This window comes from Salvia hispanica, chromosome 3 (assembly GCF_029641045.1).
Source record: "Salvia hispanica isolate PSC_SH4W2 chromosome 3, Shi_PSC_v1, whole genome shotgun sequence".
NCBI lineage: Eukaryota > Viridiplantae > Streptophyta > Magnoliopsida > Lamiales > Lamiaceae > Salvia > Salvia hispanica.
The window spans coordinates 22,001,693-22,013,689 of record NC_142694.1 but is presented as its reverse complement, the minus strand read 5'-3'; positions in this window follow the sequence as shown (position 1 = coordinate 22,013,689).

Here is an 11,997-nt window from a genome sequence, read left to right as displayed (position 1 = left end):
TTTAAATCCAAGCCTGACTACATCCAATTGAAGGTCTTTGATTGCTTGTGTTACCCGTTCTTGCAGCCCTATAACAAGCACAAACTGCAAAACAGATCCGAAGCTGCTACTTTTATTGGTTATAGTCCATCTCATAAAGGGATCAAAGCCCTCCTTCCCACCGGAAAAATTATTGTTACTCGAGACATTATATTTGATGAATCATCTTTTCCATATTCTTCCATTGCTACTAATCCTCAATCCCCCTCTCTCACTCATTTTATACATGTATCTTCTGTTCCACAGTTCCCTATATCACAAAACTCCCCTGTCATTTCTAATTCCCAAAATTCTATACACCCTTCATCAACTCATTCCCCACCACAATCTCCTATCTTTAGCACTCCACCAAACTCACATAGCAGCCCCTCTGATCCTCCTTTATCACTTCCTAACCACACACCTTTCATCATTTCTGATCATGCTGCAGTAAATTTCAGTAATGATCAAAATCATTCTCCTATTCCTACATCACCCATCGAAGCTTCACCATCTTCTATTCAATCAATTCCTCTTATCATAAATCAACATCATATGATCACTCGTGCCAAATGAGGGATTTTTAAACCAAAAGCATACACTATATCTCTAAACACCCTTCCTAGATCCATTTTGGCAGCTCTTCTCATTGCAGTTTGGAAAGAAGCAATGCTAGCTGAGTTTTTGGCCATTCTCCGCAACAAAACATGGACTCTTACTGTTCTTCATCCCGGCAAGAATCTGATAGGTTGCACTTGGATTTTCAAAATAAAAAGGCATGCGGATGGGTCCATTGCAAGGCACAAAGCAAGGCTTGTAGCTCAAGGTTTTTCACAACAACCGGGATTTGACTTTACAGAAACATTTAGCCCGGTTGTTAAACCTACAACCATCAGAATTATACTTAGTCTTGCAGCTTCTTTCCAATGGAAAGTCACCCACCTTGACGTGAACAATGCCTTCTTGCATGGTGAATTACATGAAGATATATATATATATATATATATATATATATATATATATATATGAGGCAGCCTCCTAGTTTTGAACAAGGCAATCCTCAATTGGTGTGCAAACTAAACAAAGCCATTTATGGGTTGAAACAAGCATCAAGGGCTTGGTTTTTCACCCTACACACTGTTCTTCTTTCCATGAGTTTCTCTCAGTCTAAGGCTAATGCATCATTGTTCTATAAGATCCACAAGTCCGAGGTAACATATCTTCTCATCTATGTGGGTGATATTTTGATAACTGGTTCTAATTCATTGGATATTCGGCATGTCATTGATCAATTAAGTGATCATTTCTCACTAAAAGATCTAGGGGAAGTGAAACACTTTCTAGGTGTTGAGGTTTCTAAAACAGGAGAAGGTCTTCACCTAAATCAGGCCACCTACATCAAGGAGCTGCTGAATAAGTTAAATATGCAAGAAGCCAAAGGGGCTGCCACACCAATGATCTCTAATTCTCAACTCAGTAAATCAGATGGAGATCCCATGGCCGATGGAAAGTTGTACAGAAGTACAGTTGGAGCGTTGCAATATGCGACAATCACAAGGCCTGAAATCAGTTTCAGTGTGAATAATGTCAGTCAGTTTATGTCTTGTCCTCTTGAGACTCATTGGAAGGCTGTAAAACAAATTCTTAGATATCTTGCTGGGACCTTGGACTATGGTCTGCATATTCAAGCTTTAAATACAACTATTACTGCCTTTTCAGATTCTGATTGGGTGGTCGATCTTGATGACAGAAAATCAGTGAGTGGTTATTGTTGTTACCTGGGAAGACCTTGGTATCTTGGAAATCAAAGAAACAGTCCGTGGTTTCGAGATCAAGCACGGAAGCAGAATATCGCAGTTTGGCTCAAGCTGCGTGTGAAGTCACATGGATAAATTCAATCATGGAGGAGCTGAAGATAAAAAGAAAGGATACTCCCACAATCTGGGTAGATAATCTGAGCGTTACAGCCCTTGCATCTAACCCCGTTCTTCATGCTAGGACGAAACATGTGGAAATCGACTTGCACTTCATCCGTGATAAGGTGGTCAAGAAAGAAGTGGACTTGCGGCATGTTCCCACCTTGGATCAAGTTGCGGACATCATGACTAAACCGCTTAGTCACCAATTCTTCACGAGATTCAGGAACAAACTTGAAGTGTGTCCCCTCTCCTCGCTTGAATTGAGGGGAAGTGTTAACATTGCAATCAAACAGCTTGATTCACAAGCTGAGCTTGATTCACAAGCTGATGATGTGAATGGAATACATGATACTGCAATGAATAAAGTAAAGATCCTAGAATGCAAGAATGGTATGCCTCTAGTGCACAACACAAATCCTAGCTGGAAAGACATCCTTGTTGGTACTAGAGTGAAATGAGGGACCACAAACACAGCTGTTGAACAGCACCTAAGAAGACAGAGAACGTTACCTAGTTACTGTTACAACAGTTCGTCTGTAGTGATCTTTGTTGTGTAGCTAACTAGGTCAAAACTCATCTAGTCTAGATGATTCCATTGCATAGTAGATAAGTAATGCATCAGCAGCTGAAAACACAATTCGAAAAACATTATCAATTCATTGCATCTTCTTCGTGATAGTTTTCACAGTTGCATTATTTTCAACTACACAAATGAGTTCTCAGCCTTTCATTTACTACCCAGCACGATTTGACACCCTTAACATATATGATCTATTTATGGGATCAATTAATTATACAATCAATTGCATACAAGAACGCACATAATTCATGCTCAAGTAATTAAAACCATAATTCATGAATTCCTACGGTTTAGAAATTACCGATTTGATTCTTCAAAGAATAGTCGATTGTTTTGGCCTTCTCCACATGATGTTTTCCATACTCAACCACGAATCTTCTAATATGTATCCCGTACTAAAATAATGACCTTTGGATGGGCAAATCTTGTCAGAATCGAAAGGACTTGACTAAAAAAAGACAAACTTCAGTTCTGCTAAATTTTTTCTCCACCGGTCAAAAGTAGGCCACGAAATTTGCAAGTAAAATTAGGTCACCAATCTTCTTTCTAATCTCCTTTTATATAGAGTTATAGTAGGCCAAATTAGGGATCCATAGAGGTTACACTTGGACAAATATTTTGGTCTTATACAAATTAAATTGAGCCCCAATTTAATACTCCCTTCATTCCATAATAGTGGAGTCATTTTTCTATTTTGTTCTGTTGCATAATAGTGGAGATATTTTCACTTTTTAGTAAAAGTCAACACATTTCTTCTCACTTACTTTATTCTCTCTTCATCTCTTTACCTTTTTCTTTTCCTACTTTATTCTTTCTTTACTCAACTTACTTAACACAATTTTTCTTAATCTTCATGCCGAAAAGAAATCCATCCACTACTATGGAATGGAGGGAGTATAAGCCCAACTATATATTAGCATCAGCCACTATAGTAAAATAATATTGATTGTCCGTCCAATCCCAAATTACGAGTAATTCGGCTTTGCTACTTTAATTTATTATTTCCTGTGTTTAAGATATAAATATCCATTAATTAATTTAAATATGTTATTTGAATTTAATTAATTAATACTATATTTTTTCAATAGTTCTCTAGTTTGAAATCTTTATTTATTATTCTGAAATAAATTCCAACCGGTCTGGTTTTTGAATAATAAAGTCTTTTTCGAACACATCTTGAGGATAATATCAAACTGGACTCTCGCAACTCATGATTCATTGCAGTAACAATACTAACAACTCTAGATATTGATCACCACCCAAGATATGAGTAGACTCATTTTCTATTATAAAACCGATTTATCAAGTGTCACATTCCACTAACTTTTTCAACCCACTTTCCTTCACATTTCTCACAACCTGCACCAAATCAAAATGACACTAAATCATGGATAGAGGAGGTAACTAATAAGGTTTGTGATACGGGCACAACCACGTCACCAACCCGTGACGAGCCTTTGGTGCACGACAAGGACCACAATGAGGAGCAGGATAAGATAGTGCAGCCGGAAGTAGGCATGGAAGAAGAGCCGGGTGTGCAGGAAGTTCTCGAGAAGAGTGGACGTCCAAAAAAAAAACCGTCCAAGAAACTCGGCGAAGTTTAAAGATTATGTTTCACGTTAATTTCAGCTAATTAGTATTTTTATTATTTAATTTCCAGACTACTTAAACATTTATTTTTTGTGTCGAGCATAATTATAAGCTCTGTTTCAGGTTTTCTTTGTTAGCTCTTTCTCGAGACGTAGAGTCGAACCAACCCTAAGTTCCTTAGTTAATAATTTTAGAATTTACCTATTTTCTATACAATTTATCTTTTTCGCAATTTTCCTTTCTCGCCTAACCCTAGTAGGGTGACTTGTTGGTTGCTCGACAGAGGCAGAATACGTGTTGTCCGCCGCGACTTTTCTCTACTCCTTGTTGCCACAGGTGTTTCCGACGGTGTGATTCTGATGCAGGGTGTCATACGCCACCCTCAACAATTTTAACCAAAAATGGTTGTCTGATCGTGTGCCTTTACAGCGGCCACCGTTGGTAGACCCTTCCTCTTGCTAGCCCCTGCCGCTTAATCAACCTCAGTTTGGTACATTCGCCTATGATCAGTAGCAACATAGGGTCAAAATGGATCTGCCACGTTTTGATGGCTCGGAAGTGAATAATTGGATACGGGGAATACAATACTATTTTGATCACGTGGGCACACCTAAAACGCACTGTCTTCACTATGTGATACTATGTGATCATGCTCTTCGAACCATCCGTGGCGGATTGGATTTGGAACTATTGCTCGAGCCATGAACATGTCATGTGGTATGAATTTTTAGATGACGTGTGTCAACGCTTCGACCCACACTGTTATACGAGTCATGTTGGACTCCTCAAGAAGTTGATACAGACAGGTACCATTTCTTACTATTACTGGGATTTTGAAAAATTACAATATAATGTTGTCAGAGTTCTAGACCATGTTCTCCTAGATTTGTATGTCGCCGGACTGAGACAACCGATCTAGGCAGAGGTCCTACTGCACAGACCGTCAACCCTAGCGGCGGCTTTCGTCCTGGTTGTTCGGATCGCCTCTTGCCGACTGGAGTTGAATCAAATACTGATCAGTTTTGAACGTCGTCAGACAGGTACTATCTATGACACAGATAAGCACTGTTTCTGACTATTAACTGGCTTTTCAAAAATTACAAAATAATGCTGGCAAGGTCCTGACCATGTTCTCCTTGATTTGTACGTCGTCGAACTAAGACAACCGATCCAGGATGAGGTCCTACTCCACAGACCATCGACCCTAGCAGCGGCTCTCGTCTTGGCTATCCGGATCCCCAAGAGCCTATCAGAATTGAATCAAACACCGAGCAGTTTTCAACGTTTTTAATGGCAGCCTCGGGATGACCGACAGTCTACAACCTCGCTTCTGAGTTCTATAGGCTAGGCATCGCCGCCTCCGGGAGTGCGTGGCCAGAATCCAGCCCCACGAATTATAAGACTTTCGGCAATAGAAAGAGTCGATCGTTCCCGATGTGGTCTATGCTATTATTGTGATGAGAAGTGGGTTTGTAGACATGTTTGCAAGCATATATTTTTTGCTTATATGGGTGCGGATGATGATAAGGACGACATCATTGACGATAATGGTGATGAGTTGCATAATGAGGGGTTCGCCGCAGACTTATCACACCTTCACACGATGGACGGCGCGAGACATTCCAAGTCGCTCACTGGATGGAACCCGCACCGGAGTCCGCTCAACCCGCAACAGACCTCATCAATTGTGACACGAGCTTCCTTATTCGAGATTTACGAGTTGGTACAGATTGAACCCGCGTCGGAGTCCGATCAACCTTCGACAAACCTAGAATTTCCAGAGGCTCTGGCGAAAGTGATCAAGGCCATTTTACGTGCCCATGTATTGGTTTTTCAGCTGCCGGAAGGGCTAGCGCATATACGTCAGTTTGATCACTGTATCCTCCTATTACCGAACTCCAAGCCAGTCTATGTCAGGCCATATCAGTACACCTACTTGCAAAAGAATGAAACTGAAAAAACAGGTGAAGGAGATGTTGGATCAGGGAGTAATTCAATGCAGCCACAACCCGTTTTTGTCTCCAGTCATCCAGGTTCGGAAGAAAGACAACACTTTCCATTTCTGCATCAACTATCGTGCTCTGGACATGGACACAATCTCATATCATTTCCTGATCCCTACTACATATGAATTGTTCTATAAATTGGGAGCGGAGAGATTCTTTACAAAGCTGGACCTTTGTTCGGGTACCATCAGTTAAGAATGCATGAGAGGGAAGTTTATAAAACAGTGTTCCGAATACATGACGGGAATTTTGAGTTCCTTGTGATGTCGTTTTGGTTGACTAATGACCCATCCACCTTCCAGGCTCCATTAACTGTATCTAACAGTCCCTTCTTTCGAAGTCCTTCAGAGTTTTCTTTGTTGATATATTGGTATACAATCCGACTTTGGAGTCTCGCGTTTAGCATTTGGGTAGGGTCCTTTTGATCCTTTAGAATCACAGGTTTTTTGTCTAAGCTGTCCAAATGCACATTTGGTACCACGACCGTTAATTACTTGGGTGACCTAAGCATTGATGGACAGCTCAAGGCGGACCCATAAAAGATTGTTGCAATGGTCGCTGGCCCACCCCGACGACAGTAAGCAGCTCTGCAGTTTTTTGGGCCTAGCAGGATACTTGTCGATTTATAGCACAATATGCAGTGATTGTTTCGCCATTGACTGACTTACCGAAGAAAGATGCTCTTTGTTGGTCATACACGGCGGCCGAGAGCATTAACGCGCTGAAGGGCGCCATGACGGAGTCACTCGTACTCTGGGGTTGTCAGATTTTTCTTGCACATTCTATTTGGAGACGGATACATCTGACTTCGGAGTTGGTGCAGTACTTATGCAGGATGCACACCCACGGGCATTCTTACGAAGAAGTTGGGTCCGCATTGCAGGAGTGCTTCTACATATCACAAGGAGTTGTACGCTATTGTTGAGGCGGTGCAAAAATGGCGCCAATATCTTTTGGGGAGAGATATGTTTAGGTTTAGGATTTAATTAAACATGTTTAGGTTTAGGATTTAATTAAAACTATTATTATTAAATGGCAATGCACTATTAATTTTCTTAAAAGAGAGATTAATGAGCGGAGTGGTTCCAGATCCAGCCGCTTCATTCTCAATTTTCATTCCGTCGGTCTTCTTCTCTCTCTGCTTTAATATCATACCTCTCTCTACAGTCTACACCCACTAATACTCCATGAACAATTATATCTCCATCGATTTCTTCCCAAAAATCTCATATAATCGGTTATGGAGGAGAGAGGAGTTAACTTTCACTATTTCCGATTCTGCAATTCCACGAAGTTTCCAACGGGTATAATCTTAATTGTTCTTTACTAATTTTCCTATAAATATATGTAATTGTATTTTGCATTCCATCTTAAAAATGGAATCCACATTTCTTCTACAGTTATTGTTGTCGAGAATCCAATTGTATTTTCCCTACTCCAATTCTCTTATTCTTATTCTCTGCATCCACAGTCATTGTTGTCGAGAATCCACATTTCTTCTAGCCAACTTTTCATCTGGTGGATTTGGTGTTGTCGATAATCTTCTGATCGAAGTATCATTTGTCTAATATGGTGTTGCTGAACTGCCAACAATCACCTGGTTTGTTTTGATTTTCTATTCCTTTTAATTGTTGATTTATTTGTTTAATTTTGCTATAGCTTCATTGCCTGTTTATTTCTTGGCTATTTTATATCTTAAAAATGAAAAGATTTATGGGAATGTCTACTAGTTCATCCTCTAGAACACCACAAAATGAGTCTGTTCCTCTTTTTTCAGAATCTGCATCACAACCACAACATGTAAACTTAGAGGAAGAACAAACCACTGTTGTTGACACCCAAACTTCTATTGCTCTTAAAAAGCCACCAGTTAGATCTAAGACTAGTAAAGTGTGGAATTATTTTGGCTATGTCAAACCAAATTTGCTTTTAAAATCAATTATGGCACTGGTACTTTAACTATGCAAATGAATAATCATCTCAAGAATTGGGAAGAATTACTTGTTAGATTATAGTAGACAACAAAATTTAGATATTTCATCTAGTGGTGTTGTTATAAATTGTGCATATAAACAAGATGAAGTGAGAATTGAACTTGCTAAACTTGTTATAGGAGCTGAACTTCCATTTAATTTTGTGGAAACTCAATATTTTGCAAATTTTATGACAAAAGCTCAGCCTCGTTTTAAAAAAGTTTGACGAAACACTTGTTACAAAGATGGTTACAAAATAAATGAATTTGAAATTATTGCTATTTGTTTTCTAAATTAAATTCTAAAATTTCTTTAACTACCAGACTTATGGCTTGGTAGAAAAGGTTTGCATTATTTGTGTGTTACATATAAATGAAATTTCATGTTGGAAAAAAGAATACTTGATTTTTTTAATTTTTTGAGCATCCACATGATGGTCTATCTATATATCAAGCTTGTTATGTCTTGTTTGAATTATTGGGAAATAAGTGATAAAATTATGTCTATTACATTAGACAATGTTGCAAATAATGGCAATGCTATAGAGTTTTTTATTGAATTTTTGAAGCCAAATTTTGATGCAAAATTTTTTCACATACGTTTTGTTTGTCATGTCCTACATCTATGTGTATGTGATGGAATGAAAAGTATTAGACCTCATAATTATCTTATACCAAATTGTTTGTTATTTATTACATCATCTCCGGTTAGGTTGCAAAAGTATAGGAGAATGGTTAAAAGTGCGAAAATGGAATTTAAAATTCCTTATACTGATGTAAACACGAGGTGGTCTTCAACTTACAGAATGTTAATAGAAGCTAAACCCTATTCTTCAATAATAATACGCTATATGAAAGAAGAAATAAATTGTAACATTAGTGTTTTTAGTGAGAAGAATTGTGAGATTGTTGACGTATTAATAAATCTTTTACAAACGTTTAGTGATATGACTAATGTTATGTCCGGTAGTTGTTATCCTACTTCCATTATTATCTTGCGTGAAATGGTTAACATTATTAAAAATTTTGAAGAGCATAGAAATATAGAAAATGAATGAAATTATTGAAAAGATGGAGACTAAATGGAAAAAGTTTTTTCAAAATGTTCCTTTTTGTGCTATTTTTTCTTATATTTTTTATCCAAGATGCAAAAAGGATGTTTGTGAAGTTTATCTTGAAGAATATTACTCATGTCTTGGTATTGAAAATCCTATAACAAATGATCAATTGAATGATTTTTTGAATTTGTTAGTTGGTTCAAAATAACGTATTATTATTGAAGAATACGGTTTTGCTTCCATTAGCATTTTATAAGTTTGAAGACCATCTAGTTTTTAATCAATATAAGAAAGTTTGAATTTCATTTTTGCATTTTTCACCATCATCCTATATTTTTGCAATATAATCAATTATGATATAAATATAAAGCAAACAATCTCTTATAAGATCTATATGAGGTCTAACGCTTTTCATTCCATCACATACACAAAGACGTAAGATATGACAAACACAATAAATATGGAAAATTTTTGAATCAAAACATTGCTTCAAAATTTTTATGAAATAGTCTATAGCTTTGCCATTATTTGCAGCATTATCCAATGTAATAGACAAGATCTACACTTATTTCCCAATAATTCAAAGAAGACATAATAGTTTGATATATAGATAGACCATCATGTGGATGCCCAAGTGATGAAAATTCAATTATTCTTTTTTTCTAACATGAAATTTTCATTTAACCAATGAGCCGGAACACATAAATAGTACAAGCCTTGTCTCTCAAGCCATAAGTCCGTAGTTAATGAAATTTTCGAAGTTAATTTAGAAAACAAACTTTTCAAGGTTAAGCTTTTTTCATAAATGGGAGTTCAGCTCCTGTGATCAATTAAGCCAATTCAACCATAACCTCATCTTGTTTATAAGCATGATTTGCAGTTGTGCCACTAGAAACATCTAAAATTTGTTGTCGACTATCGTCTAACAAGTCATTATCCTCCCAATTCTTGTGCCAATTATTTAGATGTCTAGTTAGAGTACCCGTACCACTATTAAGTTTAAAGGAGAAATCTGTTTTGCATATCATGATGCACTTTGCTTTATCATCCTTTAAAACAAAATAGTTCCACACCTTACTAGTCTTAGATCTAATTGGTGGTTTTTTAGCATAAGTGGAAGAAGTTTGAGATCCTACAATGGCTTCTTGTTCATCTTTCTCTTCTTCTACTGTTTCAAGTTGTACCATAGACTCTAAAGATGGCAAAACAACGCACGCTGTTGTGGTATTTTAAAAGATGAATTACTATGTTTTTCCAAAAATCTTCTCATTTTGAAACAATTGTAAACAACAAACTAAGTTCTAATAAAAAAGCAACTAACTGATAATAAAAGTAAATCTAACCGACATACGATGGTGAAGATCGTGGTCGACGATTCAGCAATAGACACGTTGCTCTTCTACAACAAATATTAACAAAAGATTAATTAAAATAAGAAGAAACCATGAAAAGAACGATTATAAACAATAAACTAAGTATTATTTTGAAAGCAACTAATTCAAAACAAAAATAAATCTTACCAACAAAAGATGGTGACGACAACAATAAACTCATTTCCTCCTTTACAATAATCAAATAGTGATCCGAGAACAACCAATATCGAATTGTTTGGACACCACAGGTTCACAACAATTAAATGAGAGTTATCACAATAGAACTTAGAAAATAAGATAGAGTAGGAAGTAGGAGATGAACATGCAGAGAGTAGGGATGTCAATCAGGCCAGCCCAGCGGGTTTCGGGCCAACCTTATTCAGGTTGTGGTTCTATCGGTTGCGGGCTAATCGGATTGTGATTTTTCTGCCCTAAAAGCTTGGGTTTCGGGCTAGCCCAACGGGTTAATCAGGTTGCTACTGATAAAATTAACATGCGATCAATCCAATAAATAACGAGGAAAATTAGTTATATTTATAAAATGTAAAATATTTAATTATGATAAATTTGAGATATATTTGAATTTGTGCAAAATAAAACATAAACGTTAAGAAATTTTAAAGCATGTTTTAGAAATTTAAATATTTTTTCAGTGAATTTGAAGTTTTTAATTTATTTATCTATTATTATGTTAATAAAAAATTAATATATAAAATTGAAAGATATTTTTTTAGTTATCTATAGTACTCCCTCCGTCCCATTGAAGATGACCCACTTTCCTTTTTAGTTTGTCCCAACTAAGATGACCCATTACTTAAAATGGAAACACTTTTATCTCTACTTTATTCCCTCTCTCTTACTTTACTCTCTCCTCTCAACACACAAAATAAATTTGCATAAAATCCCGTGCCGCCCAAGAAAGGGGTCATCTTCCTTGGGACGGAGGGAGTATAAAATAATCAATGAAGTGTCTAATTATGAGTCAAATAAATAGAATAAGATTGCAGTCTAGCGTATTGGATATTGTAGACGGACAAAAATTGCAGTCTAGCGTATTGGATATTGCCGACCGAGAAAATTTACCCTTGAGCATTTTTTATGATTGTCACATATGTGGCAGCTGATTATTCGTCCACGTGTACAAATGATTGGCTAGGAATGGTGGTATGGTGTCACCTTTAAGAGGTGTTGTCATTTTAACGCAAACTTATATACACATATATACATATGCATAAGTTATATTTATATATATACTATTGGGGGAGCATTAGGGTGCCACCATAGTTTAGAGTGACAACATGCCACCAATCTCGTGCTGCCACGTGACACATTATCCAGCAATATTAGGGGCGTATCCAACAATATCATAGTAAGCATTTTAGATGGATTTCTATAGATTGCATGATAGTACTACGTGGATTGCTGTGTGGAGTGATGAATATTGTTGTATTAGTTATACAGCAAAATAACGGTATAAAAAA